At 42.1% G+C, this 20,233-nt stretch overlaps 1 protein-coding gene across 2 annotated transcripts in view; it reads right to left on the bottom strand.

Annotated features, from left to right (window-relative positions):
• Positions 1-20,233, bottom strand: part of CNTNAP4 (contactin associated protein family member 4) — a 1,754,782-nt gene that overhangs the window by 192,063 nt on the left and 1,542,486 nt on the right. The window lies entirely within an intron of this gene.

The raw sequence follows: 20,233 nt of genomic DNA, 5'->3' as shown, positions 1-20,233 counted from the left end.
ACTTAGCTTGTGGTTGCATAGGAAGAGCAGACGTCCCGACATGTGGTTTCCTACATTGGGTACTGTAGCGCCTTCCATGCTCTGATGAACTTTCGCATTGCCTATTTTGAGTGGTTGATATCTCTTACCGGCTCTCGCGCATGATAGCTCCCCGATCCTGTGCAGTTGTTCTGCCGCCACCGCCTCGTGCTTCACTCCTGTGCCCCGTGTCACTGAGGAATGCATTGATGTGGCTCCTCTCATCTGCAATCTCGTTGGTTGGGGAATGCTGATATGTTGTGTCTGTGTGCGTGTCATTTGACGGAAAGCTGCTGACTCCCTGATGAGGAGGTTGTCATGACAGTGGCTCGTTTCATGGCAGAAAGTAAATAAAACATGGTGCATGCTGTGTTTATTGACTCATGTGATCCAGTGAAGTCGCAGAAAGTGGAGCACCAATATACTGACCCTTGCGTGCTATGTCAAGAAGATCTCCTCAGTGACAGGCACACTTTTTAAATTACTGCTTGTCACGTCAGGATGTTTTCAACTCAACCTCAGTGACGGGCACACTTTCTGAGTATTGCTTGCCACATCCAGATTGGTTCAGAATTTACCCTCAGTAACAGGTACACTTACTGCCTTTAACTGCATAGTTGGAGGGCGTTTAACTTAAAGTTAGCTGGAAAGGAAAAAAGACAGTGTCTGACAGAGAACCACATAGTGAGAACCCCATATTTTAGGCAGACGGTGCGCTGTCCTTACAGAGCACTGAGTTACTTGACATTTTGTTTAAATTGAGAGTCAGTGAGTAGGTTAGAGGGGTTGTGTTTTGTGGCATTTTATGTTTGATATTTCAGGGGAATCTCTGTTGGTAGTCGCACACCGGCATTTTCGGGAATCAAGTCGCACACCAACGTCACTCTCGGGTGTGAATCACACACTGCTGGAGAAGTATAGTTTTTGGGTGTGAGTCGCACATCTGCTCTCTGGTGATTTGCAGACTAACTTTCAAAGTATTATTTTAGGAACCCTGATTAAGCGTATTGGGGAAAACCATTATCTTTTACACATGTATAATTTGTCTACATCGCATGTTCAATTTTTTTATTGCTTTGTGTGGTTTTCATTGTGACCAAAACCATTTTGAGTCTGGATTACTATGCTGCGGTACTTTGATATTGTAAGTATGCAAAACATCACTCCATCTCACTTTTTCTTGTTTTCCCTGGGAATCCAACTATCAAATGTTCAAAGTGGAAGAAGGTTTTCTTACATTACGCCCGAGTTTGTGGCATTGAGTGCGGGAAAGAAAGCTTTGTTGTTACTACACTGTTTAGGATGTGTAGGCCAGGAGGTATTCAAACACTTACTTAACCTAGAAAGGAGTGAATGTGAAGATTTAAATGATTTTGAGGTGTGTCTAAGTAAATTAGATAAACATTATCTGCCGAAGGTGAGCACGATTTTAGATTGCTATCACTTTGGTAAAAGAGTCCAAAAGCTACAAGAGTCTGTTGAATCTTATGTCACTGACCAGCATAAGTTAGGCGATACGTGAAAGTTTGCAGGTGACCTAGAAGAACTTATTTGTAACCAGTTCAAGTTGGGTTGCAGTATTGAGAAAATCAAAGATGTGTACAAGCAGAAAGATGGTCCAAAGTTAGACAAGGTTTTGGCGTAGAAGTCATAAAAAAGGATACATCACAGAGCCCACAGAGAAAGTAAAGAGCATAAACAAAACACATGGTAAGCACTCAGAGTGTGCCTCTGTTTCTAGTTCAAAGAAAACATTCAAGGGGAAGTGCTTTAGATCTGGAAACAGTAGCCATCTAGCCATGTCCTGCCTTTTTCTGTAAAGTGTTGCAGTTGTGGTAAAACGGGGCACCTCGCCAAATGCTGCAGGACCCTGCAAAACAACAAAAGTGGGAGAAGGGTGGAGGTAGAATATGATTGTGACTGTGATTATAGTAATCTGCAGTGTGGTGAAGCTATATTTCAAGCAAAACAAAACAAGGGTAGAGACCCCAGTGATAAGGTCAAGGGTCAGTCCATTCAGATGATATTCGATTCAAGGGCAACGATTTCTCTAATCCCAATAGAGTTTTATTCAGAAAAGTTAAAGTGTAAAGTTAAGATTTTCAAGCCAGAAAACAAACATTTAGCTTATGGTGGCCAACCCATAAAATTGCTGGGGAATTTCTTGGGTGACCTTGATTAATCAGGACATTTGGCTGCAGGAAAAATGTATGTCTCATGTAAAGGGGACAGTATTATATGCTGGTTTCACCACTGAGATCTTAACATCATACTAGAGCCAAATGTGAACGTAGCATTGCGTTAAAGGAGATAATACCAGACAAAGAGGTGAAGCCAAAAGAGGAGCATGAGGTTGATGTGAGCACATTGAGTAAGGATGGTAATAATATTGTGGGGAGTTGGTGTGATGAGTTTAAGGAGCTTTCAGTGACATGTTAGGATGTCTCACTAGCTTCTCTCACAAAACTATACTTAAGGATGATACCATACCAGTAGCTTGTGCTTTTGGCTCTAAGGGAATCTAAGTGCTCTGAACTTGACAAGTTGCAGAGGGAGGGAATCATGTTAGAGGCAAAAGCGATCCAATGTCATGCCCCAGTAGTGCTAGTAAGCAAAGTATTCTGGAGAGGTAAGGATCTGGGTAGACTAACGAGGACTTAACAGGAATGTGGTAGTAGATAGGTTTCCACTCCCTAAAATATCCGAGATGCAGGCCCTACGTGATGGAGGTATAATGTTTTCCATGTTAGATCTCAGGGGTGCATACCACCATATAAAGTTAGATAGTCAGTCCACCGATTTAACTTCTTTAATAACTCTCTTTAGATCCTTCAAATATGTGAGACTACCACTTGGATTGAATTCAGATGCCTCTGTATTTCAGAGAACCATGGAGGACATTTTAGGGGGTAGCTGGAGTTACGATCCATCATGAGGATGTGTTGGTGTATGGCTGTTCTCAGTAGGAACATGGTTGCAGAGTGAAACAAGTTCTGGAAGAGTGTAAAAAAAGATCTCTTATGCTAAGGCATAATAAGTGTAAATGTAATCTTAGTTTAATCTTGAGTTTAATCTTACAGAGATTGAATATCAATGGCATAAACTGGCTAAGGATTTAAACCCAAGGACCAGCTTGTGAGAACTATTGACAATCTCCCAACTTCTAAGTGCAGGGATGACTTGGTGACCTTCCTAGGGATAGCCAAATATTACAATAGATCTAACCTAGGATTTTCTAGTCATACCAACACTTTGAGACAACTCCTAAAGAGAGGAGTTACATTTGCGTGGTCCTCTCAATATAACTTTGAGTTTTGTGACCTTAAAAGGGCTTGGAGCAATGCTGCATCATTGCAAAGCTTTGATACTAAGGGGCAACCCTATCCTCAACACTGATGCAAGTGTGAAGGGATTAGGGGCAGGCCTAAAACAGATCAAAGGGGAAAATAAAGACACTATTATGTTTTTATCAAGGGTGGTAGTTGGACCTGAGAACCACTACTCAGTCGTTGAGATGGAAGCACTGTGTATATTAGGTCTGACCATAAATCCCTGAAAGATGTGATTCTAAAATAATTGGATGTGATGTCAAGAATATGTACGTGGGTGGTTGCCCTGCAGGATTTCAATTTTAGGGTTGAATACATTTCAGGGACAGAGAATAGAGTGGCCGACTGCCTGTCCTGGTGAGTGTCTGAACAAACTAGAAAAGAAGAAAGAATGGAGGAAAATTTTACTGTGTGTGGAATCACAGAGGGTGTTGTTGGTAAAGAAGAATGGAAAGGTTTGTTAACTAATGATGTCGTCTTACAAGAAGTTATTAGGCAGGTCTGGGAAAGAACAATGCAGGTGAAGAAGTCCAGAAATACTGGAATGTAAGAGATGAAAAGTTGGTTAGTGATAATCTCCTTTAGAGCGGTACAAAGTTAGTACTTCCCCGCAAGCTCAGGGAAAAACTCATTTATTTGTGACATCAGGGTCACCAAAGTATTTCAAAGACCAAAATAAGGATCAGGTTGTACTTTTGGTGGCCGGTAATAGATATGCAAGATGAAAGGGTGGTTAGAGATTGTATGGTGTGTGTCTCCAGTGACAAACTGTGTAAGATCCGGACAACGGATAGTCATGAGAGGAAAGTCAGTGAGGTTCTGGTAGGAAAGTGCGTTTGACGTTCCAAGACCTGTTGCGAGCAAGTTGGGTCAGTACTATGTTCTTGTCTTAATGGACATGTTTTCGAGGTAGCCCAAGATATGTATCACACAATATAAAGACACATCTAAAGTTGTTTAATTTCTAGATTACTTTTTGGTTAGAGAAGGGCTACCTGCATGTACACTAACAGATAACGGTGTGCAACTGGTATTAAAGGAAATGGAAGAGTTAATCAATCAAAAAAATATGCGCTCTCTATCATCCCGAGATGAACGGTGTGATAGAGTGATTTAACAGAGTTTTGAAAGAGCCCATTCAGATAGCTTAGTCTCAGAACAAGGATCAGAAGTCTGATTGTGGAGAGGGTGAAACTGTATAGGCTTACACCTCATTATACCACAAACAGAATGCCATTCAAATTTTGTTCAGGAGCAGAAAACCCAATACTGTGATGTTTCCTAGTTGAATGAATTCGCAAGAATGTGGGCAAACTCACAGGTGAAAAGGTAGGAAGAACAAAACAAGAAAAATCAATTTTGATGTAAGACATGCTGCCTCTGTAACAAAGATAACGTTGGGAGATACTGTGAGGGTACGTTTTCGACTCCATTCATGGTTGTAAAGTTATTTCATATTGCAGTTAAGTTGGATGACAATTGCATTTGGAATTTAGGTAGTATAGCTTTTATTTCTTCAGGTTTGGTGGGTCACAAAAGTCCTGACAAAGAGCAACATGATAGTCCTGACCTATCTATGGCTGAGGGAATTTTACTTGTATCAATTTTGCATAATGTGTTTACTAAAGAATATGTGTGGAATATATATTACTTGTCATGTTGTGTATGCCGTGATCCTGTATGTTATTATCTTTGTAATTTCTTTCTGTATATATTAAGACAAATGTATAAATTGGGTTGTTGTGGCACTTCTTAGGGAGAAGGTATGTAGTATCTTAGCATGGTAATAGCTTAGAAATTGTATGGTAATAGCTTAGGAATATAGAACTATAGAACATGGAACTCAGCTCTGAGAAGGTTGAGAGACTGTGTAATGATGCAGGTCAGTTACCAGTTGGCAGCCTTTGTGGATGGGACATCTCCCATATACTGATGTACTTAATAAAGCTGACATTTCCATTATTACTGTCTGGGCATCCTGACTCTCTACAGTGGCACTGTTTGTTGGTTGGCTGTCAATCTTCCATGGTCATGGTTGAGTTAAAAGTAGCCCTTTCCTACATACAGTGCATTATATATTGAAAAAAAATTGTCATTAGTTGTGTGATTATTCACATAGATCACATATTTGTTGCATAGTGTGGTCTGTGTAATCCCAGGCATATTATCCTGTGGTTTCATTTTGTGTCTTTGATATATTGTTTTATGTTTCCTAATTCATGTTACATTTGGGATCTTGTGCCCATCCAGAGCAAACCATCCATATCGCTGGAAAAGCATTGTAATAAATTAAAACACTGCTACCTTGACACTCATGAAACATCATGTGAATGGATAGCCTTCTTCCAATTGAATTTCCTGCACTGGTTATTATGTTGTGCAAAAATCAGGTAACCTTGTCTGTGGAGGCAAATAGTATAATGTTCTCCACACCAGGGGTCATATTATGAATAGTGTGCACATTCCCCGTTTGCACCACTGCTGCACACCTTAACACAGATCTGCCGGGCTCAAACAGGGAAAGGGAACCATATTACATTAAATATGTTGCCCCAGGGCAGCCGCAAACTCACGCTGCCCTGGGGGCATCACATTCAAGTGAAAAGCAGAGAAGCTTTGAAACATTCGTTACATGTTTCACTGTGCAGGTGGCAACTGCCTGAACTTTTAAGAGTAGAGAGAGATCCTCTTGCAGGCGGGTTGCGTGAGTGACTGCACCTGCCTGCAAGGGGATGTCTGAGGGCTCCATATGACCCCTTTCCCCCTCCAAATGGCTGCCATCAGGGGGTGCACTGATAGTTTGACACCTTTTAGGTGGCACACTGTCATTGCACCTCCTGACAGCTTATTTGCCTCTATGCCGGCATCTATCATACAGAACGGGCACAGAGGAAAAGGAATTTTCCTCAGGCAATAGTGCTTGCGCTATAAATGCACCAGTGCTATCTGTATTACGGAAAGGGTTGCACAAGCATCTGCAGTCTCTTCTGTAATACCAAAGTGCCCAGAGGGCTGCAAAGCAGGCACTAACACCCATTGTGCCCTAAGTGTTAATGCGAGGGGGTGACGAAGGCGCTGAACAAGATAGTCGTGCACTAAATTTGCTCCATCGGCTAGAACCATAATCCTCTGAATTGATATCCTTAAACATACTTATTGACACATACAACCTGCTCATTTGCTGTGGGCTATGTGGCCTAGTGCCTTTTAACAGCCCCACCTGAAGGCCAGGACTGCAGTGGCAGTGCTGCCGAGCACACTGCCATGAAACTGTGGTAGGTGATCATTATCTTCTCAGGTGGGAAATCCAGACCAGCACAGCGTATGATGTATAAATAAATAATATAAAACTTCTGTATCAAACTTCTGTATTAAAAATCATGTTGGTTGCTCTGACTGGTAATATTGGGCATTGTGGGCATAAATTCATTGGCTAATTTAGACTAATGTACAACAATTTACCACTCTAAAATACCAGTGTGGGAAAGCTGATACCAAGCAGGAAAGGCTACATTTTGAGGGACATAGAGGCCCACACATGACAGATTGAGAGGATGATGCAGGACTGAGTGTGAGGGGAGCAGAATCTAGTGATACAGTTGATGTGAAGGAACTGCTACTAGAGATGAATGGCAGCCTGGTTACTACAGATTTTAAAACTGCGTGGCGTACAAAGTGCCTTGATAATATGAAAGATCTGTTAGACAAACAAGAGACAAGTCTAGACATGGCAGAATGCCATGTCTGATGATGCAGCTGTGCTAGCTAAGCTGCAAAAAGAACTCACAATCAAAAAGAAGTAACCTGTGTATAGCCAGTATACTGGAACCAACAGTGATGGTTTACTTTGGGAACTATGTAGAACATCTACCACACAACATATCTGGCAAAGAGAACATCTCAGCGCCATATGTGGTACATTGTTCACACAGTACATTCTGTAAATTAGGGCCAAGATGAGTTCTCGAAACCCCACTTTGCCATAATATTTCAAACTGGCTTAAGCATAAAGACCAAACACAAGAAGATGATGAACGGAGCACTGAAACTTTTCAGACCCTCACCCCCAGTCACAGATCTGGGTTGAATCCATCATTGTTCTTTATACCCCGAAACAGGTCCCAGGATACTTTGTACCGGTGCATGGAGGACCTGGCTTGGCAGGTTGGGCTGGACTGTTCCCATGAGGAACATGGTGAAGACTGATTTGCATATGGCTGGGTCTAAACTGGTGTGGCATGGTGAGCAAAAGAACACTGGATATTACCCAGATCTTTTGACTGGGGGTGATTGTTTGATTTGCTCTGCATTCCATTCATGATCTGTGTGTCTTTTGCTTTCTCGGCCTAAGCGCGCAGGGTATGCCCAGATGTGGAGCCTGGCTGATGAGGAATGAAGCCACAAAATCGGTCCCAGGGTGCTTGTTTCCAGACCAAGGAGGACCTGACATGGTATTTCGGGCTGTACTGTTTCCATGAGGCACAGGGTCAAGACTGAGTTGCATATGGCTGGGTCTAAACTGGGGTTTCATGGTAAACAAAAGAACAATGGAGTATATCCAGATCTCTTGACTGGGGGTGAATGTTTGATTTGCTCTACATTCCATCCATCATCTGTTTGTTTTTTGCTTTCTCACCCTAAGTGCACTGGTTATGCCCAGACATGGGTCCTGGGCTTACTGTGTCACTAGATTCAAGCTAGACTGGCTGATGGGGGATTAAGCCCTGAAACCAGTCCCAGCGTGCTTGTTTCCAGCCCAGGGAGGACCTGGTTTGGCAGTTCGGGCTGGACTGTTCCCATAAGGCACAGGGTCAAGGCTGATTTGCATATGGCTTGGTCTAAACTGGGGTGGCATGGTGACCAAAAGAATGGTGGATTTCACCCAGATCTCTTGACCGGGGGAGAAAGTTTGATTTGCTCGACATTCCATCAAACATCTGTGTGTCTTTTGCATTCTTGCCCCAAGTGTGCCGGGTATGCCCAGACATGGGTCCCGGGCTCACTGTGTCACTGGATTCAAGCTAGCCTGGCTGATGAGGGGTGATTCCCTGATACCAGGGTGCTTGTTTCCAGACCAGGGAGGACCTGTTTGGCAGTTCGGGCTGGACTGTTCCCATGAGGCACAGGGTCGTCAAGGCTGATTTGCATATGGCTGGGTCTAAACTGGGGTGGCATGGTGACCAAAAGAACAGTGGTTTCAACCCATTTCTGGATTCAAGCTAGCCTGGCTAATGAGGGGCGATGCTTGAAACCGGTCCTGGGGTGCTTGTTTCCAGTCCAGGAAAGACCTGGATCTAACCTAGGTCTTCAGTCCATCATCTGTGTATCTTAAGCATAAAGACCAGCATCAAATACTGAAATTTGCAAGAGACAGAAAAGTCATTAATTATGATGGCACATCTCTCTCATTTTTCCCAAATGGTATGCATTCAATGCAGAAGTGAGAAGCAAGTTTGTACCAGCTAAAATGCAACTTCAAGACCTTGAAGTTCTCTATGCAATGCTATATCTGTCTAGGCACAGGTTTCAACTAAAAGGTAAGCCTCCACTCTTCACAGATCCGAAGGAAGCACAGAAAATGCTTTGAAAACTCACTAAAACAGCTGCAAAATGTTAAGGACACTCGATCTGAAAGAGGAGCAGCTCATCAATAATCTAAAATAATGTTAAGAATGCCCCAATTCGTGGTAATGTTTAATGACCACTTTGCCATTCTGATTGAAAGCTTTTGGGCTGGATATGATTTATCAATTTGATTTGCAGGGAACAAACTTAAATACATGTCGATCGAGTGATTTTATACTCAAGGATTTTTGCTGATGCTACAAATGTGTGGGCCAGTAAAATCGATCTATAGTTATAAGACTGTCAAATTGCAGAAGTTCTTCAAGTATGCACCATATCCGTCGGTGTGTAATACATTACATAAAACTGTAATTATCTCAAGTTCTTAAGTTCTATATCACTGAATTTAGTATGAGGTAGTGCACGTTTTTGGTATTATATTGCCTACTCTTGCTATCTCTCCCTTGAGAATGCAGTGGCAAATCATTCCAATGTTGTTCTAAGTCTCATGAATTTAATTTGGGAGATGTCATTGAGAAGTTTGGGCTCAATGTGGGATGAGAGAGAGGAGTTTGTTTTGTTATAGGTGATGACAGTGAATCTGATTACTGTTATTGGGCAATTGTCAACCTTGGTCAAAATAAGTAGAGGAACGCCTGACACTAGTAGCTGCAGCCCATCGGCAGCAAGGGACTCCCTGTCCCAGAACACACCGCCCCAGAAGGAGGGTCTATGGGCATCAGTTTCATGCTCTTATCAATTCATCACTCCTGCACTCATCAGAGACTGGAGGAGGCAGGGCTGGGCCCCCTTCTTGGTTCACCAACTCCGGTAAAGAACTTCGCTTAGAATCTACATTGTGTTGCTGTACGTAAAACAGCCTGCAAAGGAATATTTGGATTGAGGCTATCAAGATTTGGGTTTTAGAGAGGAAGGATGGAACCACCAGCTTATGCACTCTTGCGGTGACCATCAGGTTCACTGCTTGTTTCTCATCCAGTGGTGGAGACGTTTTGTGTACACTGCTGGAGCTCTTCTGCTTGGACGTGGCTGAAATCATCCGATTCCTTTGGTTGCTCCCTCAACTAGTGTGGTAGGTGCATCCATCTCAATCTATTGATAACCTATTTGAAACTGATATTGAACTAACATCCACTCAAAAGATGTTAAAAAGGAAGACCACAGGGATAAAGATGGCTCCCCAAGAGACCCCATGGCACCACTTTTGACTCTTTCTTTGTGCATGCCGCAAGAGTCCTAGATAATGACTCTTCAATGGATAGAGGAGAAATTCACTTATCACATGCAGATATTAATCCCTCTCAAGTCCATGCAGCTGCGCAAAATGACCTGTACCATTGAGAGGGGGTTGCTACTGAGGCCCTGATAAAAGTCCAAAATGCTGCTACTTCTCCCAATCTTTTGTCAAGAACTGCAAATGGGACTCCAACAAAGAGGAAACCTAAAGAAAACATAGCGGTCCTTACCAAATGACATGCACTAAATCAAAGCTGACCCCAAACATATGCCACTGTAGGGGGGGCAAAGGAAACCTACCACTGGCAACCTGCACAGACAAGACTCAGTTTGTCAACCTCAAAAATGACTCTGATCCTACACTAAGCTGAATCTGGACACACTTTTTCGCAAAATTGAATCAGTTTTGTTTGCTAACCTCTCTCCGCTCTTGCAGAGACTTAGTGATCTAGAGGACGCTGTGATAACATTTCAGAGCACTGCAGATAATATTAGGAAGTCTGATTTCCCCATGAGGCCAGACTTGGGAAGCTGTAGCACTAATGCAGGTGACCAAGAGGCAATTAGATCAAAGACACAATCTCAGACCCAGCTGTGCAAATCTGCCCCCACTATTTCCCATGTGACTAAACGCGTTAGGGACTTCATCCCAGGACCAGGGGGCATGGAGCCTATAGCAGTGTATCCAGAGTTGAGGTTGTCAAATCAACAGGCCCACGGGGAATTGATGATACCAAAAACAATGGTCCTTGACCAATGATCAATCTATCTGAGACAATATGCTTCGCTTAGTTAATTTGTTTAACTACTCCTGAGCCCAAAAACCACAGAATTTTGTTTAAGAACAATGGCTCGCAATATTCAATAAATCGTTCATACTGAAAAAGAACAACATCCAAAACACTGTGAAATAATATACATGCGTTTATTTTGGCAATTTTTAGTATTAGGACAGAACAAGGTTGCTCCAAAGAGAAACGTGCATTAAGGGAAGGTGATAATCGGATCGGTTGTGATTCACCGTCCAGAATCCAAGAAACCTGGTCACATTCATTAAATACAAAATTCTTAGTATATTTCAAACATAGACCCGTACTAAGCCGCAGTCGAGCTCACTTTGCACTGAGGCGCGAACGGAGACAGACGCTCCGTGACTCTGCACATTTTCTGTGTTTGCCTGCCTTGATTAATTCCTACACCTCGGCGAATAATCCTGAATAACCGGCAGATACATCGCTAACAGTACGAAGTTCTGAATAACGTCAGACACATCGCTAACGGTTTCCCGATGCGAACGAACTAATTGACCTGTGACATCAAGGCCTCCATTTATTGGTATCCGGGATTTTTTCCTGTGATTTAAAATCAATTAGGTGTTTCAGTTAAGACCACCTTCCAGTCAGGTTGCCCCCTCTTTGGTCCTGATGAAGACCCGCAAGGCCAAGGCTTAAATATCCCTAAGGCCAACAAGACGGGTCGAAACGTCGACGCCCACCTTTAACTACCTGGGACACATATTCATCTCTCCGTGCAAGACCATCAACGGGGTCTATGTTTGAAATATACTAAGAATTTTGTATTTAATGAATGTGACCAGGTTTCTTGGATTCTGGACGGTGAATCACAACCGATCCACATTGCCTAAAATTGATTGAATATTCTGACTACTATGTATCTTTCATTTCTTGTCTCATTCACTCACTCCTTTATCACCTTCCCTTAATGCACGTTTCTCTTTGGAGCAACCTCGTTCTGTCCTAATACTAAAAATTGCCAAAATAAACGCATGTATATTATTTCACAGTGTTTTGGATGTTGTTCTTTTTCAGTATGAACGATTTATTGAATATTGCGAGCCATTGTTCTTAAACAAAATTCTGTGTTTTTTGGGCTCAGGAGTAGTTAAACAAATTAACTAAGCGAAGCATATTGTCTCAGATAGATTGATCATTGGTCAAGGACCATTGTTTTTGGTATCAGCTATTCACCCAGGTCCTTTTTACCATGTGTTACCCCATTTTTGTAATGGCCACGGGGAATTGAGGCCTGTGTTAAGCAAATCAGCAGTAGAAGAGAAGATCGATCTAACACAGAGGCAGACCCCCAAGCAGATTATAACACTTATGGATCTCCAAAACAGGAGAAACTTGATTTACCACCTGAGTGCTGCCCTTTTGTGGCAATTTTAACTAATGCTCCCCATCTACCCACAATAAAAAAACTAAGTCCTTGAGTCAACTGAAAAACAAAGTTTGCCACTGGCTATCACGCAACAGAGATTTCTCTAATTCAAGTTATTATGACATCCTATTTGTTATAAGAGTTGGATGGATAGGCCCCTTGAGAAAAAGCATCCAGGGGGATTGCATTGTGGTCAACTGCAGGTCTCCTGATCTTGCTCAAACAATTGATTAAGTATGGGGAGAAGCTTGTATGGGGGCATTGACCACCGGATTAATATTGTGCCCCTGGGGTGCTTCTACAGGCATCTCGTGCAATCTTGCGTAATTATACCAAGACCCTGTTGCATCACCCAGATCCAGCATCAGAGCCACCATACCCTCATACCAACAACTAACAATAGGTTCCAGCCCTTTACTGATCTTAACAGCTTAGATGGACTCATAGTCATAAGGGGTAGTACTGAAAGTAAAAGGAATCCAGTCAAAGAATTACCAAGATACTCCCAGAGGATTAGATTCCTTAGGGCTAATGCCATGCTTAATATACAAATTATTCCATCTCAAGGCTGTGTTCATCTGGATCATGATTCAAATCTAGGTATACAAGAGCCTGTTGTGGGCCCCCTGTTACAGGCAATTCCTAATCCCAAAGACCAACGAAAAATTATTTTGTGGAACACTCAGGGCTAAGAACTAAACTGTTGGATTCTAAATGGGTCAACTTAATATGTGATTGCCATATACGCATGTTTTAGTAAACATGGTCTATAGAACCAATTTTTAAGGTAGGGTACACCAACTTCAGCATTCAAACTAGACCCTCACCAGCAGATTGACCATCTGGAGGACTACTCATTTGGGTCAGGACAAGTCAGTAGACTAAACATTGAGTCAGATGATATATTAGGCATCAATCTTATATCCACAAAAGGGGAGTTCACCATAAGATTAATAAACATATATAACAGTTTCAAGAAAAAGGAATCCACCACAATAGCACTTTAGACAAACTTCCTAGATAATGCAGACAGAGGGAAAACCTTTTTTGTCGCTGGAGATTTCAGTGTCACATACAAGCCTTCGGCCTTTGTCCAGGACCTAGTACAAGAGGAAGAACTAGCAAGGGGTATTAAGAAACTGCAGGCACCCCCACTTAAGAGATGCATGGAGGTGGGAGAACAAGTTCTATCTCTTACCCTAACTCATGGAATACATGCCTGTAACGGGCAGATGCAATCTGACTTTGAAGCTACCTTCGTATTTAAGAGGGCAAATGTTAGAAGTAGGATTGAACACATAATGTTCGATCTAGACCTATGGCATAATGTAATTGATATGACCATTATACCATGGCATGGCAGTGACCATAATGCATTGGTCTTGGGATTAGCCAACACTCCTTCTTTGCCAAATAGTTTTGACAGAATGGTTTCCCCCATAGTCACCACAACTGATGACAGAAGGATCAAATGAAACCACATAGTCTCAGACGAGAACTCTACCTAATATATATGCTGAGGTATCGTTTGCCCTGCAAAAACTGAGCAATCTGGGATGCGATGATTTAACCATTAGGTCAATTTTGTTACATCTTCTTAAGGCTATTAAGAGCCAATTCTTAAGACAAACATTAAGCACGACCCCTAGACGCAGGGATATGCCCTGGTTTAATGGGAACTGCAAACAGGCAAAGTCTGCCTTAGTTGCAGCAGTAAAGGGTGGGAGCAGTGCCCAGATAGCGGACAGAAGAGTCTACAACAAGGCCCAGACAGAGGTTAAGAAGAACTGGGAGGAAGTAAATTGGCACACTTTGGCAGAAGCATCAAGAAAGAAAAATAGCAAACTGTTTTGGCACTTATTGATCAAAGGGGCACTGCACACAGTAATAAAAGAGGATTTTTTGTATCCAACGACTTGTTTGGGAGGAGCACTTTACAAAGTTTTATGCTATTGATGGCAGCAACAAAAGTTTGAACCTAGAGTCAGTTGCAGAAGAAGTAGTCTCCTTTACTCTACAAGAAACTGTAAAGGCAATCAACAGCCTGGGAAAGGGTAAAGCTCCAGGTTTAGATAAGATACTGGGGGATCTTTATCTTTCAGAACCCACCATATGGTGTCCTATACTTCACTTCACTTTTAATGCAATAACACAAGGAGGGTATATCTTAAGTTATTTGGAAGGATGCCGAAATTATCCCGGTTTCTAAAAAAGGGGACAAATGCGACCCCTCCAATTTCAGACCTATCAACCTTATAGATATGGCTCATAAAGTCTTCAGCCAATTGATCCTGATGCACCTAAAAATTTGGGTTGAGGATAACAAACATACTGTCTCACCTACAAGCTGGCTTTAGGGAATCTACTAGTACCCTAGATCAGGTATTCTGCTTGCTACTGATTACCTGGAAGGAAGTCATCATTAGAAAGGGTCACCTATATTTCAACAAATTCAAACAAATTATTACATTTGGAAAATGGTCTGACCTAGTTAGTCTGAGTCAGGTATAATGTCCCTGTTAGACTTGGCACCATTGGCGTGGGTCTCCCTTCCATTTTTTGCTGTTGCCTCCTGTGTTTTTGCTGGTCGATTTGGGCAGCTTGCCACTGCTGTTCAGTGCCAAAGTGCATGTGCTCCCTTTTGTTAATTGTTGTTATGGATTAGTGATTCCATGATTGGCATATTTGATTTACTTGTTAGACCCTAGTATAGTGCACTGTGTGTGCCCTAGGTCTGGTAATCAAATGCTGCTGGTGGACCTGCAGCACTGATTGTGCCAACCACAGAAGCAGCTTATAAAATGTGGCTCAGGCCTACCATTACAGAGCCTGTGTGCAGTCTGGGACTGCCATGTCGACTTGGCAAGTGCACACACTTGACAGTCCCTGAACCTTTCCTTTCTACATGTGTGTCACCCCTAAGGTAGGCCCAAGGTACTCCTGTGGGCAGGGTGCATTGTATGTGAAAGGTAGGACATGCCCTGATGTGTGTGGCATGTCCTGATAGTGAAATACTGCCAATTTCGTTTTTCACTATTACAAGGCTATCTGTTTCCATAGGCAAGAATGGGCAGTGTGTTTATAACATCTTATAAACATAACTGACCCAAGGAACAAGATATGAAAATGAAGTTTAGTATGCCTGAACCAAGAATGTAAAATGCATCTTTTAGTGAGGATGATTTTCGCATTCTGTGTTTGAAAATACCACTTTTAGAAAGTAGGTATTTTCTTGCCTAACCATCCAGTGTGCCTCTGCTGGTTTGTTGATTGCAAGTGTGGCTTTTGAATGACAGGAGCTGAAGCAGGGCAGTGGCTCCAGAAGTCTGATAAGTCAGGTTGGGCTGAATGGGCTGTGCCTGCCTTCCAAAATGACAGCTCCACCCCCTGTGGTGTGTCTGCAGCCAGGGTCACTCTGACAAAGGAGGTTGTTGTGCACTTAAAAAGTGCCTCACAGAACTGGGTTTAGCTGGGTACAGACACTCTCTGCCTTCAGAGAACAAAGGATTTTGGTGTATAAAAAGAGGGGCCTAGGCCCCAGACTTTTAGATCACTTCTGGGAATCAATAGAAACTTTTGCCAAGGAGATAAGCCGAAGAAGCTGAGGAGGAATACTGCCCCTGTGCTGTTTGCTGTATGGGGTTGGCCTGCAGTGGCTGATTGCTGCCACGGAAAGGAAAAAATGACTTTCCTGTTTGCTTAATCATCTTGAGGAAGATCTCCAAGGGCTTGAAACTGAGCTTGCCTCCTGTTGTGAAGTCTCAGGGACACAAAGACTTCACCACCTGCTCCCCTGAATTTCATTGCTGGGAATTCTAACCTGCAAAGAGGTGCCTGCTGTTGTTTAGGATCTCTAGGGACTGTTTGTCGCTGGGAGGTGGAAGAACGATGCAATGAGGAAGAAGCTTGTCGCATCTGCACTGATTCCCGACTCATCGCCGAGCCACGGGGAAGAAGTGTGCCACATCCGCACTTGGTTCCAAAGCCTTGCCGAGCAACCAGGAAGAAAAGCGCCGCAACCACACCGGGTCCCAATGCATCACCGAGAAAAACGTTGCAGCACCTGCCGTGCAGCTGCAAAAGATCACCCATCGTACCGGACCATCGCATCGCATCAAGCCCCCATTTTGTTGCATCGCACCGGATTGAGGCGCCATCTTGTCACATTGTAACAAGAACGCAGTAAGAAACAGACACATCCCCTCCTCTCTGGTAAGGAACAGACGCATCGCCTTCCCTGCCAGCAGTAAGGAACAGATGCATTGCCTCCCGGAAGCAAGGAACTGACGTATCACCTTCCCTGCGACCCCTTTTGTTTGTTTTGCGTGACGCATCTAAGGTACTTTGTGGGAAAAGTGCTGCATTTAGAACTTGCATTGAACTGAACTATTTCTACCATTTGAAAGCCTTATTTTTAATACTGAATTGTGGATTTTTGTTGTTTGGTCTTGTTTTGGTTTAGATAAAGATTACTTATTTTTCTAAACTGGAGTGGTGTCCATTTGTAGTGTTTTCACTGTATCACTGTATGTGTTCACAAATGCTTTACACACTGCCTCTGAGATAAGCCTGCCTGCTCGTGCCAAGCTACCAAGGGGGTGAGCAGGGGTTATTTTAGGAGAGTATCCCCCTTACCCTGACTAGAAGCAAGGGTTCCTATTTGGACAAAGGTACCTACCTCTGCCAACTAGAGACCCCCATTTCTAACAGTCCCTAACCATGATAACTAGTGCAATACCAATAAAATGGTTAATCAAATGACAATTAAAACCAATGTGCTACCTGAGCATACACCATCCCTCATAGATGAAGATAGTGATGCAAGAGACTTGGGGGAAATGCTTGGCAAATACTGCTGAACTGCTGGAGAGGTGAATTAGACTTCCACTAACACTAATTTGTAGCATAGGTTGAATGAAGATGCTGCTCTTACCTATATTCCTATATCTGTTCCAAAAGTTCCTCATTCCCCTTAAAAGTTTATTTTTTTACCAACTCGGTACACTAATGATGAGGCTTGCAATGTCGGGTGACAATCCAGAATATCTTGGCATCAACTGAAGCTTACTTAAGAAAAGGGCCCTGTTTCAGAAGGCACGCAGACCATCTAGAGAAATACAGATTGCGCAGTGTACTATATGGGCATGGGACAGCATCAGGTCAATTACTGGGATAGTACAGAAGTATTTACCCTTAATCCCACTGGCTGATACTCCCAGAGTGATAGTGACTACTGAAAAAGGTGGCATTAAATATTTAAAACATAAGCAGGTGGGCAGAACTGGTGATCTATTCCACAAGAACAAGTTTTTTACCTTCTCAGAATTCTGAAATGGGTCTACAGCCACGACCATGGATACTTTGACTTATCAAGCATATACCCCTCATTGGGCCAAATTTATAACACTATGCCAGATGAACTTGCCAAATATAAATCACTTATGCTAAGAATGTCTAGCCATAACCATTATAACTTTATTACGAGCCTCTATTATTGCGTAGATCTGCCACCTGAAATAGCGCTTGTTGAAAGCAAATTTGAACTTGATATAACAGAAGAATAGAAACTTTATTGCAGTAGGCAAAACAAGATATCTCAACAAATAATCAACCTTGTTTGATCATCTCAAAGATACACTTCAGGCATATTATACTGCAGCCTCATACCGCTCCAGCACGGTTATATTCGGATTAAGTAAAAATCTGTTGATGCTGCCGAGTTGCAGATGCGAATTTCTTGCATCTGGCATGAACGTGCTGTCAGGTACAGACATTTTGGCAATGTATATTAATGTTTTTTTGAGAAATGAGTTGCCATGACATGAGGACGTGGCAGACCCTCTCAAATGAACAATTGGCTCGCTGATCTCTCGACATGCCACAACTCTGAGTCCTATATCGCTCTACTCCCCAGCTTTGCCAACACAAAGGACATTTGGTATCCTCTGAGATCTTGACTAAGTGTTCTGGAGATTCGATGTTGACTATGTGTCAGAATATATGTTACACTTGTGGTAGCATTTTGGACAAGAATAATGTTTGTGAATAAATAATGATTTTTATGTTAGGTTTAATTGAGATATCAAAATTAAATGATTATAGTTAAAACTGTTGCAATTTGATGTACAGAATTGTGTTTAATAATGTAGTTTAGTCATCCCACATTTTCATACATGATCCATTTTAGTTAATATGGATCTTGTCTGATGTTGCTCATTCCACTTCTGCTCTTCCCCCTCCCATCCCATTCCCCTGCTATTTTTTTCTCTCCTGACAAGCTCCGCGGAAAAAAAAGAGACAAGCTGATAGTAAAGTGTATTTTTGAATTTGTGCATGTATTGTAAATGAACTTCGCAGTGCTAAGAATTTGAAACAAAGCAATGTCTTTCCTGTCTTCCACTGTACTGTTGCTGGCTGGTGTATGTTTTAAAAATGCTGCATTTAGTTGAACTTCCTATGACAATCTGTTGCTGATGCTGCTCAATGTTTTATTGCAAAATGGGAATAATGCTAACGTGTAATGTTATTACGTGGATTTCTTTGTTTTGTCAAAAGGAAATATACGTAGGATCACACCATGCTGAAACTGTGGTTTTGCTCATTTTCTATGCAGATTTGTGTATGAGAACTCCTTGATTCTGGGGGTGAGCTAGAACATTTTGACTTCCTTACTCTGCTAGAAACTCTTTCTATTTTGCTGGAGATTTTCCTGAAAATTCATTATGGATTTTATACAACCTACATGCCACTTTGCATGAATATCTGATGACCTGCTCTGTGTTCTATCGCCTTGTTTAATAAAACTGCAAATAAAGTTTTAACTACAAAAAAAGCGTTAATTTGGCGCCACAGCCAAACAAGCATTTGTAAAGCAATCGGTCTTGCCTTTGGGACCTTATATGTCTTTAGCTATGCAGCACATTAGCCTGGGTGCTGAAACATCTACTGTTCTTTAACATGGTGGAAAGTAACCACCAAACTGCATGACACACCAGGTATGGGAACACATGTAGAGAAATATTGTCTTTCAGCGGGAAATGGTATAGTCCAAAGCTCTGTTTTTAATATAAAATCAGGGACTTCGGTGGTCATGTCACTAAAATGACAAGATTTTAAAAAAAATATATTGTCTACGGGTGCTCGTGGATGACAATTTTTATGGACTGGAATCTACAGAGTGCTAAAGTGATTCTGGTATTTTACTGACCTCTGCTGGTCGTTTTCTATCAGGAAAGTTAAATAGAAGCCGTTGCCAGAAAAATTAAAAAAAGAAAGTCTCTCTGCAGAAAGCAATTCTGGTACGTTACTGACCTCTACTGGTCCTTTTTTGTTAAGACAGTTAAATAGAGGCAGTTGAACAGGAAAAAAAGTCCCTAAGCGGAAGCAGACAAGTCCTAGGGCTGATCTCCAGAGCCCACAAAGTACATACACATATAAATATATACTAAAGTATATACAAAAGATCTCGAATGCATGACCTAAAAATAGTAGGACTATATTTCGGGCTCCCACTGGTAATACAGCGACCTTAGTGGCCTGCTGCTGGGGGTGCTTCAAGGAAGTTTCCAGCTCTGTTTTCATCTGTGGTCTGATTGTACAATGTAGTATTGTTTTCAGGGGAGGCTTCTGCAATATTTATGCACTATGACCTAAGGGTGTCTGGTAATGGGCGTTATCGCATAGTCATTTTTCACACACAATGAAATGTACCTCAGCGAGAAATCTGTTTCTATTTAAACAGCAAGCAGAGAAATTAAACTCCCATTCCCCACATAGCATTTTGCCACCCCTAATACAGCACGTTGAAACATTCTTCAAGTTATTTGGAGCCTTATAAAACAATATAATTGAAGATACCAAACTTGTTTTTGGGGACAAATTTA

Source organism: Triturus cristatus, chromosome 2_1 (genome assembly GCF_964204655.1).
Source record: "Triturus cristatus chromosome 2_1, aTriCri1.1, whole genome shotgun sequence".
In the NCBI taxonomy this organism is placed as follows: Eukaryota; Metazoa; Chordata; class Amphibia; order Caudata; family Salamandridae; genus Triturus; species Triturus cristatus.
Note: the sequence above shows the minus strand (reverse complement) of the source record. Positions and strands in the feature narration are given on the sequence as shown.